Raw genomic sequence first — 20,075 nt, 5'->3', positions numbered from 1 at the left:
AAGAAAGGAAAGACAAAAATGAAAGAAAGACAAAAACAATAACTGCAAGTAGGAAAGAAAGAAGGAACAAAAGATGGAAGAAAGATGCAAAGAAAGAAGGAACGAAAGAAAAAAGAAGGAAAAGAGGAAAATAAAAAGAAGTAATGAAAGAAATAAAGAAAAAATAGAAAAAAGGAAAGGGAAAAAAGGAAAAAGAAGGAAAGAAAAAAGAAGGAAAGAGGTAAAGGAACAAGAAGAAAAAAGTAAGGAAAGAAGGAAAGAAAGCAAAAAAGGCGGGAGGAAAGATAGAAAATGAAACGAAGGAAAGAAGGTGAGAGAGAAGAAAGAAAGAAGGAATAAATGTGATACACGTGATGCAAATTAAACATATTAAAGGCTGATTTTCTTCCTAAACAAAGTTTATGAATGAACCATTTGTAAAATTGAGTCCGGACTAAAAGTGTTTTGAAGAATTGTCCACCTATGAATTCACATGTGTATTGTTGAAACTTTTGGTGTGTGTACTGCAAGGACAAAAAAAAGAGAATAACTTACTATATAACAGTTTCAAATGGACTCAATCTGTAATGCTTTGAAATTTGACACTTCAACATGAATTTATGCTAGAATTGGCAGGAAACAAGCTGGAATGTGGCTTGTGCCCTTATCTGGGAAAGAGCATCCTGCTATCACCCCAGGCTCTAAAAACAAGGACAACACGTAAAAAACACTGAAGGAAACTACCTTGTGTGCAGATGGGCTCTTTGTGAAAGAGCAAAAATGCAGTCACTCAAAGCGAAGGTAACCAGTCGCTGAAGTAGGGTGATCCATTACCCCATGCTCTATGCAGCAGTGAGTGGAAGCAAATTTTTAATAACACAACAACAGACTGATGGATACAGAGAGGTCGTTGAAAACAATACACATAATTTTAGTAAAATCAAAAGGTCTTGGTTAATGCCAGACCTAAAAAGTGGTACACGAAAAATAGGGTATCTAATGCTAAATGATAAAGTAATGGGGGCTAGAAAATTAGCTTGCCTCAAAATGTTTAGATTAATAGATTCAGTAGTTTCAAATAAATGTGTCAGCAAGGCCCCCAACACCAGTGTGATAAAATTATTGACTGATATAGTAAAGCACCAAAATAACTTGCCCACTAGAGACTTATGTTACATGCCACGCCCAAGGTCCCTGATCTCCAGAGCTACCAGAGGGATCAAAGGAGAACAATGGAAAGGGGGAAGAACACTCAGATGACTATAAATCTTACACTAAATCTCAAGGGAGGCTTTTGTACTGACGAACAGAAGCCATTTCCACTCATCCTCCATGCCAACAGATTCAGTATCTGGATGTCTGATTCTCCTCTTGTTTCTACTGCGCTCAACGAAATACCCGGTCTATCACAAAAAGCAGACTTTGAACCTAGAACTTCAGAGACATATTCCTTTAAAATGTTGAAATCTCTCACTCACCAGAGGTGGCATACTTCATCATAGGGATTCTCCTCACACCATGATAGCAGATCATGGTGCAGTGTACAACTCCCTCTCTAATTGGGAGGAGCTCTTTGGCTGTTTTAGTATGTGGTAATATTCCCTATGGAGTCAGTCGGGTGGTGAGGCTAGCAGACTGTAAAAAGTGCTGTGGTGCAAGCAAAATGCTGTAGCGACGTGGTTGAAACTAACTCTACAACAGACGTTGAGGTTTTTGTTGTCTTTCTGGGTCAGGATTAAAATAGGTGAATACGTTAGGCCTATTTATCTCAAGGCCAACATGCTTCTGCCACTAGAACTCTCCGCTGAGGTGTAAGGGCATTCATCAGGACCTTGAAAAAATGTACTTCTGCTTTCAATAAGAAAAGCCAAATAGTGCATAGAATGGAAATGGAAAATACAAAACCATAAAAAGTGGTCACCAATAACTTAGCATCGGTGATGAATGGTTGCAGAGACAAGCTTAAAGGAATTCTATTTGAGAGACTGGATGTAGTCAAACACCACAGGAGAGTGCCTTTGACAGCTTGTGACACAAGGGTACATTTATTAAACTACATGGAGGTCGGCGACCATAAAGCAATAAGACAATGAGTAAATATGTTTCATTAATGAGCACAGATGTAGTCTAGCACATTGTATCTCAAACGTGCACCCCGACACCTGTGTTGAGGTACCCTTCCACGGCTTTCTGCCTTTGCAACAGCCTTCAATAAAATGATCAATATGTCTGTTTACTCTTGACTCAGATTAACAACAAGCTCAGATCTGCTGTAAATCTGGACCTGGAATTGGAAAAAATACTTCAGAAGAAGGGTGAAGGATGAAGCTTGTCCTTCAGAGAACTATTTAACATTTTTATTAATAGAGAAATATGGTCTTGTTTTATAGGGATACCTATTACCAGGTACCTCCTTCCAGGCCTGCCACACCCTGGAGACAATCCAGCCAATAAATGAGTCCTGCCCAGTGTTAGGACTGCACCATGTTTCCTGCCCTGCTGTAGAGCCCTGACCAAGAATTTAAGGACCAGCAGGATTGCTGACTTTCTCCCTCGGATTTTCTTCAATGTCCCTAACAGTGGAACCTCGGTGATGGACACAGCTCTATCCATGCAGATACCATGCAAAAGTCTAAAACTACCACGTTTGTAGGCGTAGATTGCTGGCGTCAATTAAATTATGGCTTTGTAGAATGCTGTAGATATCCTTTAATGGAGCTGGATTCTAACTCATAAGTAAGGAGCTGTTTAAGGAAGACGGATGTGGAGTTAATAGTGGTGTAGGGAAAGCAGGAAGTATTAACTTCATTTATTTTTTGTGTAGTATATGTTTACAATGTCTGAGATGCAGAGGCATGAGAGTTTTTTTAATAAGAAACAGCAATAACACATGCATGAAACCCGAGGTGTGGCGCTGTCAGCAGCACTAGTTACCTTAGATATTGAAAAGGTATTCTTCACCCTGTCATGGGAATAGCTCTGGGAAGTGCTGCGTTGGATGGGTGTTGGCCTGTGATTCTAGTCCTGGCTATGTCTCTTGCAAACATACACCAGGGCAAGGGTGCACACCAGAAGGGTGGTTTCTGACGTGTTCGATATAGAGAGAGGCATCAGGAAGGCTGCCCACTGTTCCCACTCCTATTTGCGCTCACTATAGATCCCCTGGCTATACGCCTGATGACAGAACTCGAAGACTGGGGGCCACGAATGGGCGACATGATGCGCCTGGTGTCAATGTATGCAGATGACACTCTGCCATACATCACTGACCCGGAGCACTAGGTGCCTTGCCTGTTGTGACTCATGGCTAAGTCTGGGAGAGTGTCCGGACCACATGACAATTGTCACAAGACTGTGCTCTTCTCTCTGGCATCCTTAGTCGACGTAGCAGAGGTTGCCCTTGCCGAGATGGGACTGCCTTGGCAGACTAGAAGGTTTCACTATATGGAGATTCAGATAATGCATGACCATCACCAACAATACAAACTCAATATGGGTAGAGTGACGCCTCACAGCCTTTATCCATTTTTGGAACACAATCCCGCTGTCGGTCATGGGCAGGGTAGTGTTAAGCAAGATGGTCCTGCTGCCCCGGTGCCTCTACACTATGCAGAACTTGTTCTGCGTGCTGACGTCCTCGTCGATCTGGAGACAAAATGGACTCCTGGTTTCTTTTATAAGGGTGGGGAAGAAGAGTAGGGTCCGTCTAGAGGTTCTGAAATTGCACCTTGCTGAGGGAGGCTTGGGCCTTCCGGATCTCCAATTGTATTACTTGGCAGGTCTGCTTCAATATGCAGCTCTGTGCTATGAAGACGGCCCCCACTGGGAGAAGGTGATGTTGGAGGGTTCAGTGGCCATGGAAGATCTTCCAAAGTTGCTCATGCGTGATCACTTGGTCCTGGCTAGCACCACCTTTGTAGTCTCTCAGGTTGCTCCAGCATGGGAAAGAGCTGTCACTCAGGTCCTGAGGTGAGCAACCTATGCTAGGCTACTCCTTATTTGTTGGCTGCGCAGATACGCGCCTCCATGGAGTTTTCGCATTGGGTGAAGGGTTCCGTCAGAGGAGTGAGATCCATTCCTGAACGACACCTTTCTGTCACTAGAGGAGATCAGGGTACACTTCAGTGTAGGTCCGGAGCAATTTATGTAATATGCCATGGTGTCCAGCACAGTCCGGAAAATATGGACTTCCTTTCCAGATGAACCCAGTGAATCACATGTTCTGTGGGTAATGCTGGACCCTGGCTCCACTAGAGGTATCACCTCACACAGTTATATGCTGCCCTTAAGGTTGATAGACAGACGAACATTACGTTCACACGTGACCACTAGAACGGGGACGTGGAGTCCCCCTTTACAGATGGAGAGTAGGGAACTCTTTGTGCAGGAGGTGCCGAGCAATGCCAGATTTACTCTAACACAGATTCATTATTTACACAGAACATACCTGACACCACACCGCCTACACAAGGCTTACCCAATTGAAGAACCAGGTTTTCAAATACCCAGCGGCGTCAGGGACACGCCCGAAGTCCTCTGTGTTCCCTTGCCTTGGTATACAGAGACACGGAATACTTCTAGGTGGCGTCAGAGATCAAATTTATTAGCTGCAGCTAGTAGCAGAAATCCCCGCAATACAACACGGTGTACAACTCAAGAAACTGCTCAATTTTACTAAGGCGAGACATCCCTATTTATACACAAAAAGGTACATTTAAAATGCACGCCCCTGTCAAAATAATTCGCAGAATTCTGTAGGGAAGAGGAACGCTCATTCTGAGGGATCACACCACGTCCCCTACCCCTAGGGGCTTGCTGAAAACTACCACAACCTCTCTGACCAGATATACCATTCGCACGCTGTAATAAAGCCGGGCATCTATTCTTGTAATGACCTTCCTCTCTGCAATAAGCACACTGATTAGGGTCAGGAAAGAATCGCTGTACATAAGGCTCAGGCTTCTGTAACAATCTCTGAAATTGTGGAGGTTGCTGAAACTGAGGCTGATTCTGACGAGGCGGATAAGCTTGCTGCAAAAGAACTTTCGTCTTTAACTCTTTAGTTTTCTTCTCCACTTTATCCTTCTCATCTTTATCCCTATTCTCGTAATATTGTGCAGTAGCCAATATCTGGGCCGACGAAGAGACAGCCCATGAACTCACAGAGTCCTTTAACTTATTAGAAAGTTCGGGAAGCAAATTAAAGACAAATTTATCCACAAACAACCTTTGACCACCCTCCATACTCATATCCTGGCCACTATGATCAATAAACGTCTCTTCAAACCTAGTGAAGAAATCAGATACACTCTCGTCTTTCTTCTGCTTACATGCTGCTAACTTACCCCAATTCACTCGTAAAGCGGGCATCATCGTTTTCATCAGATTAATAATTCTACCTGGTAATTCTGAAACGAGAGGTTCAGGTTTAGCACCTCCCTCCTGTCTACCATCTGCAGCAACAATATTCGCCCAGGTATCACCTAATTCAGCAGCATGATTCTTATGACGAATCTTCGCCCACAAGGGTTGAGGGACTACATTACCCATCAACATATCGATGTCAGCTAAATTCATAATACACGCTTCAACTGTCTGGGACAACTCCTTGTAATAACCAGCAGGATTCTTACGAGGATCAGGTAAGGTCTGCTTAAGAGCCAAGACCTCTGCTCTCTTCCAAGGGACATGTACCCATACTCGCTGAAAATGAGCCGGGGCGGCCTGAATACCCTGATTTACATTAGCCTGAACTGCTTCTTTCCATACCGGAGGAACTTCTCTCATAGGGTACTGTCTCACTTTCCTCCTAACAGAGGAATCAGGTTCATACAATGTCTGAGGCGAAAGCCTAGATCTGAAAGCAAGTATCATCTCTACAGCATCTGTAACATCAGATTCCACTATCATCCCTTTAGCAAAATCTAACTGAACATCGAGCACATCCTGCGGAATCGGACCCAACTCATTATCTTCCCATTCCTGACGCAGAAAAGTACACATTACATCAAAAACATACCTTTGCTTAGGCGGTTCCCACTGAAAGAAAACATCCATAACTGCTGGCAAATCATACCTCGGAGCATTTAAAATCCACCTACGAGCCAACAAATCCAACACTGTCCGTTCTTCAGAACTAGGAAGCTGACTACGACTCTGCTTACGTTCCGAAACAGGGGTCATATTCAGTGACCCAAACAATTGTGACAACAGATTAACAACAGTCTCGGTCATTCGTTTTCGAGCAGAAGGGGAAGAAGTAGACATAAGAACAGGAGAATAAGTATTCTGAGGCAAGGAAGGTGTAGGGACAAGAACAGTAGAAATTGAAGATGCAGAAGCAGAAGGCAAAGGAGTTTGAGGCAAAGCTGATAGCAAGGCTGGCAACCCTAGAATGTGTTGCGCAGGAGGAGGTAAAGCCATCTGTGGAGCACCGGGTGGCTGAACAACAGCAGGAGGTTGAACAACAAAGGGTGGAACAACCGGGGGTAATAGAGGCGCAGTAGCACCCTGCACATAGGGAGGAGGCAATCACAGTAAATGAGAGATCAAAGGATCTTTTTCAAGGTCTTCCATCACTTTCGGAGGAGAAGATGGCAAGGCCGGATAAAATGTATCTATGGCCATGCAACGCTGTCTATCTAAGACTTCACTCGCACGCTCTTCTCCATCTTCCTTAAACTGTCTAGCAGCTTGTAGTACTGACATATTCTTATCTTTCTTATCTCTCTTTGCTTGCTTAACACCTTGGGTGCTACAGGCAATTCCCGCTGTGCGCTGGAAATTGCCATTTTCCATTATCCATGACAAGGTCAACTCGTCATAAGCACAGCCCAGGTAAAACCCATGACGAGTTGACCTTGTCATTAGCACTGAAGAGGTTAATATCTCGCTGTTTGGCTTCCTTACGCCAAAGGCGGAAAGAGTCAAACATTGCCAGCCGGGCTTTCTTCTTAAATAGCCTATCTTCTAGATTGTCTAAAATCTCTGTTTTAAAACTACCATGTGGGGGCCATCGTAAAACACCATCCTTTTTAGTGTAGTGGACCCATACTTCATTATAAGTAATAGGGCCCACTCCGTGTTTTGAGTAAAGCTCATAAGTCGGAGTTCCAACCGGAGGTATCGGACATGAATCCTCCAATCGGGAATCCCTGTTACTACCACAAACAAACCAATTACCAAATTTACCAAGACCAGGCATCTTGCTCACTAGTCTGGTTTCAAACTTCACAGGGAATCAAAAAATGATACACTCGTAAATATACAAGCCCTTCGGCTTTGGGTACTGCAGCAACCAAATCAAAACCAAGGAACCAAATAAAGTCGTGGGAGCGACCCACTTATACTTAACCAAATATCTGTCACGCCACCAGAAGACCGTCTATCGTCTCGCTTTATAAACATCAATCGGAGGGTCCAAGACAAGGCGACAGTCAGGGCAGCAGTCATTCGTAGCCGTTGGAAACCGGGAAACCTCGCAGAAAAGACCTTTGGTCCACGTCGACATGCAGGGGTCGATGAAGTGGCACCCTCCTCCCGAATTTCCTCACGTGGCTCCTCGCAATCTTCGGGCTTGGACCGGAACCACTGAAGTCGCCCCACGTTGGCTGCGCCAACTGAAGAACTGGGTTTTCAAATCACCCAGAGGCGTCAGGGACATGCCCGAAGTCCTCTGGGTTCCCTTGCCTTGGTATACAGAGACACGGAATACTTCTAGGTGGCGTCAGAGATCAAATTTATTAGCTGCAGCTAGTAGCAGAAATCCCATCAATACAACACGGTGTACAACTCAAGAAACTGCTCAATTTTACTAAGGCGAGACATCCCTATTTATACACAAAAAGGTACATTTAAAATGCACACCCCTGCACCAAAATTCAACCAATAGAAAATACATGACATCACACAGCATCATACAGTAAAGCTCATTTTACAGTGTCCCAACCCACTAGTTAATATTTAGGCATATCTAAATAATAATCTAGAAGGCCCGCACAAACCCTTAATTGAAAGCTGTAGGAAGGTGGCTACCTGACTATGGTTACCCCAGATTGTTTGCCTTGTGTTTAGCTGGTTTTCAACTTAGTTGGCCTGGTTCCCTGCTAATCAGGGCCCCAGGCTATCTGCTCTCTCTGTAAAATGGATTCCATGTACCCTAGGTGCATAACTAGATTGGCTTGGGTCACCTTATCAGCCCCTGTACAGAGCACAATAGGTGCCCAGGGCATAGGTGCATCCAAGGCCTACCAGGGGCTGCAGCATATCTTTTGCCACCCCTGGCTGGCTATCTAAAATTGACACAACTGGCTGATCACTCAGCTGGGGCAAGGTGGTGTAATCACCCCTTGCTTAGATATAGTATGCCTATATCTAAACCTATCTGGACACATATAAACCTGTGTGCCACTCCTATGGCAGGCCTTAACAATCCTGAAGGCAGAGTGCGTGGTTTAATGTGAGATGGTGCTCTAGCATGAGCTGAGCCTGTCTGCAGCTGTCGGGACCAATTCCCTTAGCTGTTCCGGGATAATGCCAAACCATATACTATTAAGTGCATTATAATACTCGCGGTTATATGTCAACTTTGGTTTGGCTTTATCAAAACATGTCGTGTAAGGTGTCATACAAATTGAAATACTACCCCCTCGCCAGTCCTGGCGACGGGGGTAGCATTCCACCCCTCTAGAGGGGACGCCATGTTACTTTTGCTAAAACGCGGTTGATTTTTAAAAGAGCCTCAGATCCACAAAATGGATGCTTCTGCCACAGACACATGTCTGACCTCCTGCTGCTGACCGAAACTCAGCAGAGGGGCCTGGACAAAGGCTTTCCTGTCGCAGGGAGGTGTCGCACCACCCCAGACAGGAGATAGTGGATTGTAGCAGGGAGGTTTGAAAGAAACCAGACACTGCCTGGGGAGCACAAGGCTGCCCCTTGCATAATCCGGCCAAACCGGTTCTGGGGCACACCAGCCCCAGTCCCAGCGCAGCCTGGATCAAAGAAAAGGGGTGTAACCACCCCCTTCCTGGGTCCCACCCATAGGAGGGGACCTAGCAGGATGTCCAGCCCACCAGATTCGAATAAGAGTGGGAGCAGTGCCCCATCAGCCAACTCCAACGACATCACCCCCTCCCAAGCCCTCTGCGACTCCCTAGCTTCCTTCTTCCACAACAAAATCGCAGACATCCACAACAGCTTCGACAACCGACCCGGAGACCAACCCACCCAACCTTCTGCAGGACCTTCACCCCCCTTGAACATCCTTAACGACTGGAACCCAATCTCCACTGAGGACACCATCTGCCTGATGAACTCCATCCACTCAGGATCCCCAACTGACCCATGCCCTCACCACATCTTCAACAAAGCAGACTCCATCATAGCACCACACCTCCGAGATGTCATCAACTGCTCCCTCAACTCCGCCACCTTCCCGGAAAGCTGGAAACACGCAGAACTCAGCGCCCTTCTGAAAAAACCCACAGGTGACCCCACCGAACTCAAAAACTACCGCCCCATCTCGCTTCTTCCATTCCCGGCCAAAGTCATCGAGAAAGCTGTCAACAACCAGCTCGCCACCTTCCTCGAAACCAACAAATCCCTCGACTCCTCACAGTCCGGCTTCCGAGCCAAACACAGCACTGAGACCGCACTTATCGCAGCAACAGACGACATTCGAACTCTACTGGACAATGGAGACACAGTCGCCCTCATCCTCCTCGACCTCTCCGCAGCCTTCGACACAGTCTGCCATAGCACCCTTCTACAGCGCCTCAGAAACGTCGGAATCCAAGGAAAAGCACTGGAATGGATCACCTCGTTCCTCACCGGAAGAACCCAGAGAGTCCGCCTCCCACCATTCAAGTCAGAGGCCTCTGAAGTCATCTGTGGCGTGCCACAAGGATCGTCACTCAGCCCCACCCTCTTCAACGTATACATGAGCCCCCTTGCGGCCATCGCTCGCCAACACAATCTCAACATCATCTCCTACGCTGACGACACTCAACTGATCCTCTCACTCACCAAAGACCCTAACACCGCCAAAACCAACTTACACGAAGGAATGAAAGAAGTAGCCGAGTGGATGAAGCACAGCTGTCTGAAACTGAACTCAGACAAAACAGAAGTCCTCATCTTAGGCACCTCCCCCTCCGCCTGGGATGACTCTTGGTGGCCAGAGGCCCTTGGAAAAGCACCCATCCCGACGGACCACGCACGGAACCTGGGCGTCATCCTGGACTCCTCACTCTCGATGACCAGACAAGTCAACGCCGTTTCATCATCTTGCTTCAACATTCTTCGCATGCTCAAAAAAACATTTCGCTGGATCCCCACCAAAACTAGAAAAACGGTCACCCACGCACTGGTCACGAGCCGCCTGGACTACGGAAACACCCTATACGCCAGTACCACCGCAAAACTCCAGAAAAAACTCCAACGCATCCAGAACGCTTCAGCCAGGCTCATACTAGACATCCCACGTAAAGAACACATCTCTGGTCACCTGAAAAACCTCCACTGGCTCCCCGTAAATAAGAGAATTACTTTCCGCCTCCTAACCCACGCACACAAAGCACTTTACGAACTTGGACCCGAATGCCTCAACACACGACTGTCCTTCTACACCCCCTCCCGTCAGCTACGATCCTCCAACCAAGCCCTTGCCACTGTACCTCGCATCAACAAAACCACCATGGGAGGTAGATCCTTCTCCTACCTGGCAGCTAAAACTTGGAACTCACTTCCCACTCACCTTCGCCTTACTCAGAACCACCTAGCATTCAGAAAGCAACTTAAAACTTGGATATTCGACAAGTAATTCCCCACCCTTCCTCAAGCGCCTTGAGACCCTATGGGTATGTAGCGCGCTATATAAATCACTTGACTTGACTTGACTTGAATGCAACTCAGATCATCCTGAAGAAACATAAGAAACGAATTCTGGACCCTTCAACTTCCTACTCGACGTAGAAGACGGAAGAATCTCCCTTGTGGTCAAGGAGTGACCACCCTGTGCAAACAGGTACCAACCAGCACCTCGACCCTTGCTTTGTTGCAGTTCCCGCCGGAACTCAAGCGACAGAGATCGACGAGATCAAGCTTGCCTGCCTTCTCCCAGCCCGATCCACAGTCCCTGCAGAGCTGAGACCCGTGGAGGCGACCGGAAGCGTGGGGCACGCCATCTTGAAAAGGCCATGAGACGCTGACCGTGCAGCCCACGAGTGACCCTCAAAGCTACACACCGGGGTTTGAGAAGCCCCAACCCAGAGCTACACTTGCACCAAAGCTACCCCCTCCACACTCGACGAGTGCTGCGTGGGGCCCTTCTGCTTGTGTTGGCTCAACGCGTTGGCCCGGTCACTTGCCAGCTGGCTTGTGGCCCCTGTGCCGACGAAAACTTGAATACGACTTGCTTTTCTGGTTGCTCCAGATCTGCACCAGCTCCTGTGAAAAGGAGCCCCCACTCTGATCCTCCTGGTCTGAGTGAGAAGCAATCTCCCGGTTCCGCGTGGATTGCTTTTGCCAAGTGCTGTTTGCTGCAATCTTGAAGCCGACGGTGCTGACGGCGAGAGCCTGCGTGGGACAGATCGTGACCTGCTCCTGGACGTCGCAGATGCCCCAGAGCCCACGTGACAGCGGAGAGAAGCCTCTCGACAACCATCTGATTGCGCCCGACATTGCCTGGTTCCGTCCTGGTTCCACCCTGGTCACTGCTGAGTGACCCAGACTCTGTCCCCTCTGCTTTCAGATTCATCTCGACTTCGATCCGCCCTTGGATCACACCGGACACTTCTGCTTCCCATCGCCTGCAGCTTCTCCAGCTCCAAGCACCAAGAACCTGCGTGTCAAAACCCGACGCCACTTCGACCCTGTGCACCCACTTCCTGTGGGTGAGGTAACATTGCAACGCCAGTGTGCCCACGTTGGTACACACCTCTAGGGTCTGTGTCTTAAGTTTTGTTCCTCTAGGTTCAGCGGAAGTATCTTTAAACTAACTTTGTGTAACTTTTACGCACCATTGACTTTGCATTGGTGCAAGCCGCACTTTACGTGCTGCACCCGAATCCTGCGGGCTTCTCCCGACTTCAGCATTGCTAGTCCTGACTGCTCCCAGCGATTCTCTAGGCCCTAGGCCTAACCACTGTTCGATTGGTATCTCTTATACCACTTTTTTAGTATATGGTTTGAGTGGCCACCCGCCCTCATCCATAATTGTGCAACTTTGTATGTTATACTGTGCTTTTGATTTAACGCTTGTGCCCCTTTGCTCATAAAGAGTACTGGGGATTAATTTAGAAAAAAACACATATATTTTTATAATATATACTTGTGTGGTGTCCTTTCATTTGGTATTACAGGATTGTATGTGGTAAAACAGCTCGCTTAACATGACCTCTTAAGTTAAGCCTTTAAGGCTGCTTAGTCCATGCTACCCCTAGGATAGCTTGTCTACAAGGTTGACTTACAACCAGACACCATAAGGGATTGTTTGGACTGATACAAGGTGGTTCCAGAATTGGAAACACCACATATCAGGCCAACTTTTCACTTTGGTGCGCAGCGGTGCGGATTTGAGCTTGCTGTTTGTTTTACCATTGCAATCTTTATATCAAATTGAAAGATCACATCAAGTACCGTAGTTGGTATTCAACCTTTACAACGCAACTTTTACAACGACCTACCATTACAACGCAACTTTCACCACGCAAACTATTACAACGCATTGCTCTGGGGGGCGCTCTAGGATAGGGAATAGGTTAATTTACTATCCAATAACCTTCCCTACTATCCACAGGGACTGGAGTTGGAATAGTAAATTAAACTATTCACTATCCAGCGCCTAAAAGCATTATGCGTTGTAATGGTATGCGTGGTAAAAACCGCGTTGTAAAGGTAGGCGTTGTAAAAGTATGCGTTGTAACGTCATACATCCACCTTAGGTACATATAAATCAAAAGCTTAGCATATTAAGTTCTACTGAACTTAGTAGTTGTAGATTAAAGGGATTAGCACACCCTGACTACAACTCACTAGCAAGGTACAGTAGGAAAACACGTAGTGTAGGTAAGTGCACCACTTACACCTCACTAGCAGCCATGTCTGACACAGGAAGAGCTTCAGGCTCTGCCCCTGTGATAGTTGACCCTACCAAGGCAACTTCCAGATATGACAACCTTAGCCACAAAGACTTGTGTGCCTTGTGCACTGCAAGAGGGCTAAAGAAGGGCAGAGGCCCTACCATTCCTTCCCTGATAGCCATCCTGGAAAAGGATGACTTAGATAAGGCGAGTCAGGCTCCCTTAGATTTAGGAGATGGAGTGAACCCCCTTGAGCATGAGATAACTCCAGAAGAGGAAGAAGGAGAGGAGGAAGAGGAGGAAGAAGGCTCAGAGGTAGATGAGCCTGCTCAGAGTCAGAGGGGTAACCAGATCCCAGTGGGGAGGCTTAGCCAAGCCAACTTGGACCTACATGGGAGTGGAGAGGGCCAGCACCACCCCAGATCCCATAACCTAATTCTCTCAGGCAACAGAAGGGTGAGATCTCCATCAGGGGACTCTCATGTTTCTAGTGTCTCAAGAGAATCTCAAAGGGGAATGACTTCCCCCCAGAGGAAAGAGCATAGGGCCAGGATGAGGGCTGTCCAACTCCAGATAGAGAGGGAAGAGATAGCCTTGGCTCAAGCTAAACTTGCTTTAGCAAGAGAAAGAAAAATGTGTGGATTAGATTCCACTGGTGGCAGCAATATTCCTAAAGAGAAACCCAGGTCCTATGATAGTAGAAACCTGACAAAGATTGTGCCCCCCTACAAGGAAGGGGATGACATCCACAAATGGATGACTGCTCTGGAGAGAGCCTGCATGGTACAGCAGGTTCCTGAGGAACAGTGGGCAGCAATCTTATGGTACTCCTTTTCAGAGAAAGGGAGAGATAGGCTCCTCACTGTCAGACATGAGGATGCCAACAATTACAAAGTCCTGAAGAGTGTTCTAATAGATGGGTTTGGCTTAACCACTGAACAGTACAGGTTAAAGTTCAGAGACACCCAGAAGACACAGACTCAGGACTAGACTGATTTTGTTGATTGTGCAACTAAAGCTCTGGAGGGTTGGCTAAATGGCAGCAAAGTACATGACTTCACAGGATTGTATAATTTGATTATGAGGGAGCAGATCCTAAGTAATTGTCAGAACCAGCTCTCACACCAGCACCTGGTGGACTCAGATTTGACCTCTCCCCAAGAATTGGGAAAGAGGGCAGATAAATGGGTCAGAACCAGGATTAGGCCTACGAATCAGGACAGTAACCAGAAGAAGGAGTCTACCAAGCCTCAAGATAAGGGTGGGGATAAAAGTAAAGAAAAGACTTCCCCAGGGCCCCAAAACTCCAAGAATGGGGGTGGGTCCCAAGACACTTCATCAACTGAGAAAAAGCCTTATTGTCATGCCTGTAAACGGGTTGGGCATTACAAAACAGACAGCTGTTGTCCCAAGAATGGCAATAAAGAAAACATACCTCCAAAGCCAGCTCCAACACCTCCTGTTACTGTCAGCAGTAATCCCCCAGGAAGTGGGAGCACACCCAGGAATCTGTGTGGGTTTACTTTTGGAGCCCAGGAGGACCCTGGCCTATCCAGGTCCCCATCCCCAAATGATCTTGTTTATGAGACTGGCATGGGGTTTGCCAACTTCTCTGATTGCCCAAATACCTTGAGCAAATATAGACTGTGAGAAGTTGGCCTGATATGTAGTGTTTCCAATTCTGGAACCACTTGGTATCAGTCCAAACAAACCCCAAAGATGTCTGGTTGTAAGTCAACCTTGTAGACAAGCTATCCTAGTGGTAGCATGGACTAAGCAGCCTTAAAGGCTTAACTTAAGAGGTCGTGTTAAGCGAGCTGTTTTACCACATACAATCCTGTAATCAAATGAAAGGACACCACACAAGTATATATTATAAAAATATATGTATTTATTACTAAATTACTCCCCAGTACTCTTTATGAGGAAAGGGGCACAAGCGTTAAATCAAAAGCACAGTATAACATACAAAGTTGCACAATTATGGATGAGGGCGGGTGGCCACTCAAACCATATATTAAGAAAGTGGTATAAGAGATACCAATCGAACAGTGGTTAGGCCTAGGGCCTAGAGAATCGCTGGGAGCAGTCAGGACTAGCAATGCTGAAGTCGGGAGTAGCCCACGGGATTCGGGTGCAGCACGGAAAGTGCGGCTTACACCAATGCAATGTCAATGGTGCGTAAAAGTTACACAAAGTGAGTTTAAAGATACTTCCGCTGAACCTAGAGGAACAAAACTTAAGACACAGACCCTAAAGGTGTGGACCAGTGTAGGAACACCGGCGTTGCAATGTTACCTCACCCACAGGAAGTGGGTGCACCGGGTCGAAGTGGCGTCGGGTTTTGACACGCAGGTTCTTGGCGCTTGAAGCTGAAGATGCTGCAGGCGATGTGAAGGAGAAGTGCCCGGTGGATCCAAGGGTGGATCTGAAGTGGTGAAGACCTGAAAGCAGAGGGGACAATGTTCAAAGTCACTGACCAGTGACCACCGTGGAACCAGATTGGAACCAGGCAAAGTCGGGTGCAAACAGGTGATCAGGGGTTGCTTCTCTCTGCAGCTGCGTGGACACGAAGAGGTCAAGGACGTCCAGGAGTCGATCACGAGCTGTACCTTAAAGGTTCTAGCTGATGGCGGTGTCGGCAACTCGATTGAAGCAAACAAGCCTTGGCTAATGCAAGCCACGGGGAAAGTAAAAAAGGCTTATTACTCGGACCAGCAAGGTCAGAGCGGGTACTCCTTTCTACAGGAGCGAGGGCAGGTTTGGAGCAACCAGACCCACAGTGTAAATTGTAGGTTTCGTTACCAAGATGGCCGCTGACCACGTGACAAGCGGCCGGGATGGCGAGTCGAGTGGCACAAAGCAAAAGGGCCCCACGCAGATCGTGGAGATGCTGGAGGGCTGATCTTTGGTGCAAATGCTGCTCGGTTGTGGGGCTTCTCAAACCCCAAAGCACAGAGTCAACGGTGCCTCGGGTGCTGCGCAGTCAGCGTCTCGGGGGTCTTTCAAGATGGCCGCTCCCACGTCTCTCGGTGCCTCCACAGGTCCCTTCTTTGCAGGGACTGTGGATCGGGCTGGGAGAAGTCTGGGAAGCTGGGTCTTGTCAGGCTCTGCACTCGGGCTCCGGCGGGAGGCAGCGGCAAAGCAGACGTCGAGGTGCTGGGTGGTGCCTGTGTTCACAGGGTGGCCCCTCCTAGGCCACAAGGGAGATGCTCTTCAGTCTTCTATTCATCAGAAAGTCGAAGTCCAGTCGTCTTCTTAGTTTAAAGTTGATTTCAGGATGATCTGAGTTGCATTGGCACTGCTCCCACTCTTATTCCAATCTGAGGGGTGGATCTCCTGCTAGGTCCCTCCCCTATGGGTGGGACCAGGAAGGGGGGTGGTTACACCCCCTTTCCTTTGTCCAGGCCTCACTGGAGCTGGGGCTGGGCTGCCCCAGAACCGGTTTGACCGGATTATGCAAGGGGAAGCCTTGTGCTCCCCAGGCACTGTCTGGTTTCTTTCAAACCTCCTTGCTACAATCCACTATCTCCTGTCTGGGGTGGTGTGACACCTCCCTGTGACAGGAAATCCTTTGTCCAGGCCTCCTCTGCTGAGTTTCGGTCAGCAGCAGGAGGTCAGACATGTGTCTGTGGCAGAAGCATCCATTTTGTGGATCTGAGGCTCTTTTAAAAATCAACCGCGTTTTAGCAAAAGTAACATGTCGTCCCCTCTAGAGGGGTGGAATGCTACCCCCGTCGCCAGGACTGGCGAGGGGGTAGTATTCCAATTCGTATGACACCTTACACGACATGTTTTGATAAAGCCAAACCAAAGTTGACATATAACCGCGAGGATTATAATGCACTTAATAGTATATGGTTTGGCATTATCCCGGAACAGCTAAGGGAATTGGTCCCGACAGCTGCAGACAGGCTCAGCTCATGCTAGAGCACCATCTCACCTTAAACCACGCACTCTGCCTTCAGGATTATTAAGGCCTGCCATAGGAGTGGCTCACAGGTTTATATGTGTCCAGATAGGTTTAGATATAGGCATACTATATCTAAGCAAGGGGTGATTACACCACCTTGCCCCAGCTGAGTGATCAGCCAGTTGTGTCAATTTTAGATAGCCAGCCAGGGGTGGCAAAAGATATGCTGCAGCCCCTGGTAGGCCTTGGATGCACCTATGCCCTGGGCACCTATAGTACTCTGTACAGCGGCTGATAAGGTGACCCAAGCCAATCTAGTTATGCACCTAGGGTACATGGAATCCATTTTACAGAGAGAGCAGATAGCCTGGGGCCCTGATTAGCAGGGAACCAGGCCAACTAAGTCGAAAACCAGCTAAACACAAGGCAAAAAATCTGGGGTAACCATAGTCAGGTAGCCACCTTCCTACATAGACAAGAACCCATCATCAATGGTTTGAAAGTTGAAGCCTTTAGAGACACAGGGGCTAGCATCACCATGGTGGCTGACTGTATAGTCCCCTCTAAGCAACTTTTACCTGGTGCCACATACCAGGTAACAAACATTGATGGCATCCAAACAAATCATCCCATGGCAGTAGTAAGTCTCAGCTGGGGAGGTGTCATTGGCCCAAAGAGAGTGGCAGTGTCACCAAACTTGCCTGTAGACTGTCTACTGGGTAATGATTTAGAAATCTCAGCCTGGGCTGAGATTGAACAGGAAATCCATTCTAGAATGGTAAACTCCAATGGAAAGGTTAGTGGGGCTGTACTGGCTGTAGCCCCAACCCAAGATGTCCTTCCTGAGCAGGTTGGTAGGGCTGAGCAACTCTCTGCCCCATATTTAACAGAAGCTCTTCCAAAACAGAATAGCAAAGCTGTTATGATAACAGCAGAAACCCAAACTGAGTTTCCTCCTGAAAAGGTTGGTGGGGCTGTGATGGCCACAGCCCAAACTCAAACAGATACGGTTGTTGTGAAGCCTGAAATGATGGATCACTCCACCCAAACCGAGAGCATGGAGGAGGAAGAGAAATCTCCCCCTCACCAGACATTAGGACAGGATCAGCCTCCTCAGGGAACTGATCTTACCCCTGATGAAGGAACTGCGCCAGAGGTTGTTAGGCCTGGCCTGACAAGGCCTCTGATGGCAGTGGACCCTTCTCAGGTGGGACCCAGTCTGGAGCAGGTAACCTGCCCCTCTCTACCTTGCCTTAGTCAGCCCAGGGCTGCAGAGGACAAGAAGGACAGTGAGACCCAGAGGGCCCCCTGTCAAATAAAGCACCCCTATCAACAGATTAGGGGCACCAAAACTAGTAGCCCTAGTGAGGTGAAAACTTTAAAAACTCCTGAGGGAGCCCCCTTAAAAGTAGTTAGGGACCTCCCACAGATGGATTCTGTTGGGCACAGCCAAACTTGGGACCCAAAGGGCCCAAACCTGAACTGTCCCTCCAGCAAGCCAAACAGAGGGACCCAGCCTCCAGCTTTAGGTAGCCAGAGGTTGACCCTAAGAGCACAGTGCAACTCAGTTGAAGAAAGAAAGGCACACATGGTGGAAGATAATTGGAGGAAGCTGAGCCCCAAATTAGTGGAGCCTCACTTCAATACTCCATATCCAAACCAGCCTTTAACTTTGCTTAAACACACCCAAGGTAGTGATTCCCTATGGTGGAGACCCTCTAATACCCCAAGGGTGAGGGACTGCTTAGTGGATCATGATACAGGGGGTACCCATGCTAGTGCAGGTACTTCCTTATATGGCCACTCAGGCAATATAGGCTTACCTGGCCAAGGATAGCCTTATCTCTTTTCGTTTGGGGGCGGGTTGTGTAGGAAGGTGGCTACCTGACTATGGTTACCCCAGTTTTTTGCCTTGTGTTTAGCTGGTTTTCGACTTAGTTGGCCTGGTTCCCTGCTAATCAGGGCCCCAGGCTATCTGCTCTCTCTGTAAAATGGATTCCATGTACCCTAGGTGCATAACTAGATTGGCTTGGGCCACCTTATCAGCCCCTGTACAGAGCACTATAGGTGCCCAGGGCATAGGTGCATCCAAGGCCTACCAGGGGCTGCAGCATATCTTTTGCCACCCCTGGCTGGCTATCTAAAATTGACACAAATGGCTGATCACTCATCTGGGGCAAGGTGGTGTAATCACCCCTTGCTTAGATATAGTATGCCTATATCTAAACCTATCTGGACACATATAAACCTGTGAGCCACTCCTATGGCAGGCCTTAACAATCCTGAAGGCAGAGTGCGTGGTTTAATGTGAGATGGTGCTCTAGCATGAGCTGAGCCTGTCTGCAGCTGTCGGGACCAATTCCCTTAGCTGTTCCGGGATAATGCCAAACCATATACTATTAAGTGCATTATAATCCTCGCGGTTATATGTCAACTTTGGTTTGGCTTTATCAAAACATGTCGTGTAAGGTGTCATACGAATTGGAATACTACCCCCTCGCCAGTCCTGGCGATGGGGGTAGCATTCCACCACTCTAGAGGGGACGACATGTTACTTTTGCTAAAACGCGGTTGATTTTTAAAAGAGCCTCAGATCCACAAAATGGATGCTTCTGCCACAGACACATGTCTGACCTCCTGCTGCTGACCGAAACTCAGCAGAGGAGGCCTGGACAAAGGCTTTCCTGTCGCAGGGAGGTGTCACACCACCCCAGACAGGAGATAGTGGATTGTACCAGGGAGGTTTGAAAGAAACCAGACACTGCCTGGGGAGCACAAGGCTGCCCCTTGCATAATCCGGCCAAACCGGTTCTGGGGCACACCAGCCCCAGTCCCAGCGTGGCCTGGATCAAAGGAAAGGGGTGTAACCACCCCCTTCCTGGGTCCCACCCATAGGAGGGGACCTAGCAGGATGTCCAGCCCACCAGATTTGAATAAGAGTGGGAGCAGTGCCAATGCAACTCAGATCATCCTGAAGAAACATAAGAAACGAATTCTGGACCCTTCGACTTCCTACTCAACGTAGAAGACGGAAGAATCTCCCTTGTGGTCAAGGAGTGACCACCCTGTGCAAACAGGTACCAACCAGCACCTCGACCCTT

This window comes from Lissotriton vulgaris, chromosome 3_1 (assembly GCF_964263255.1).
Source record: "Lissotriton vulgaris chromosome 3_1, aLisVul1.2, whole genome shotgun sequence".
Lineage (NCBI taxonomy): Eukaryota > Metazoa > Chordata > Amphibia > Caudata > Salamandridae > Lissotriton > Lissotriton vulgaris.
Note: the sequence above shows the minus strand (reverse complement) of the source record.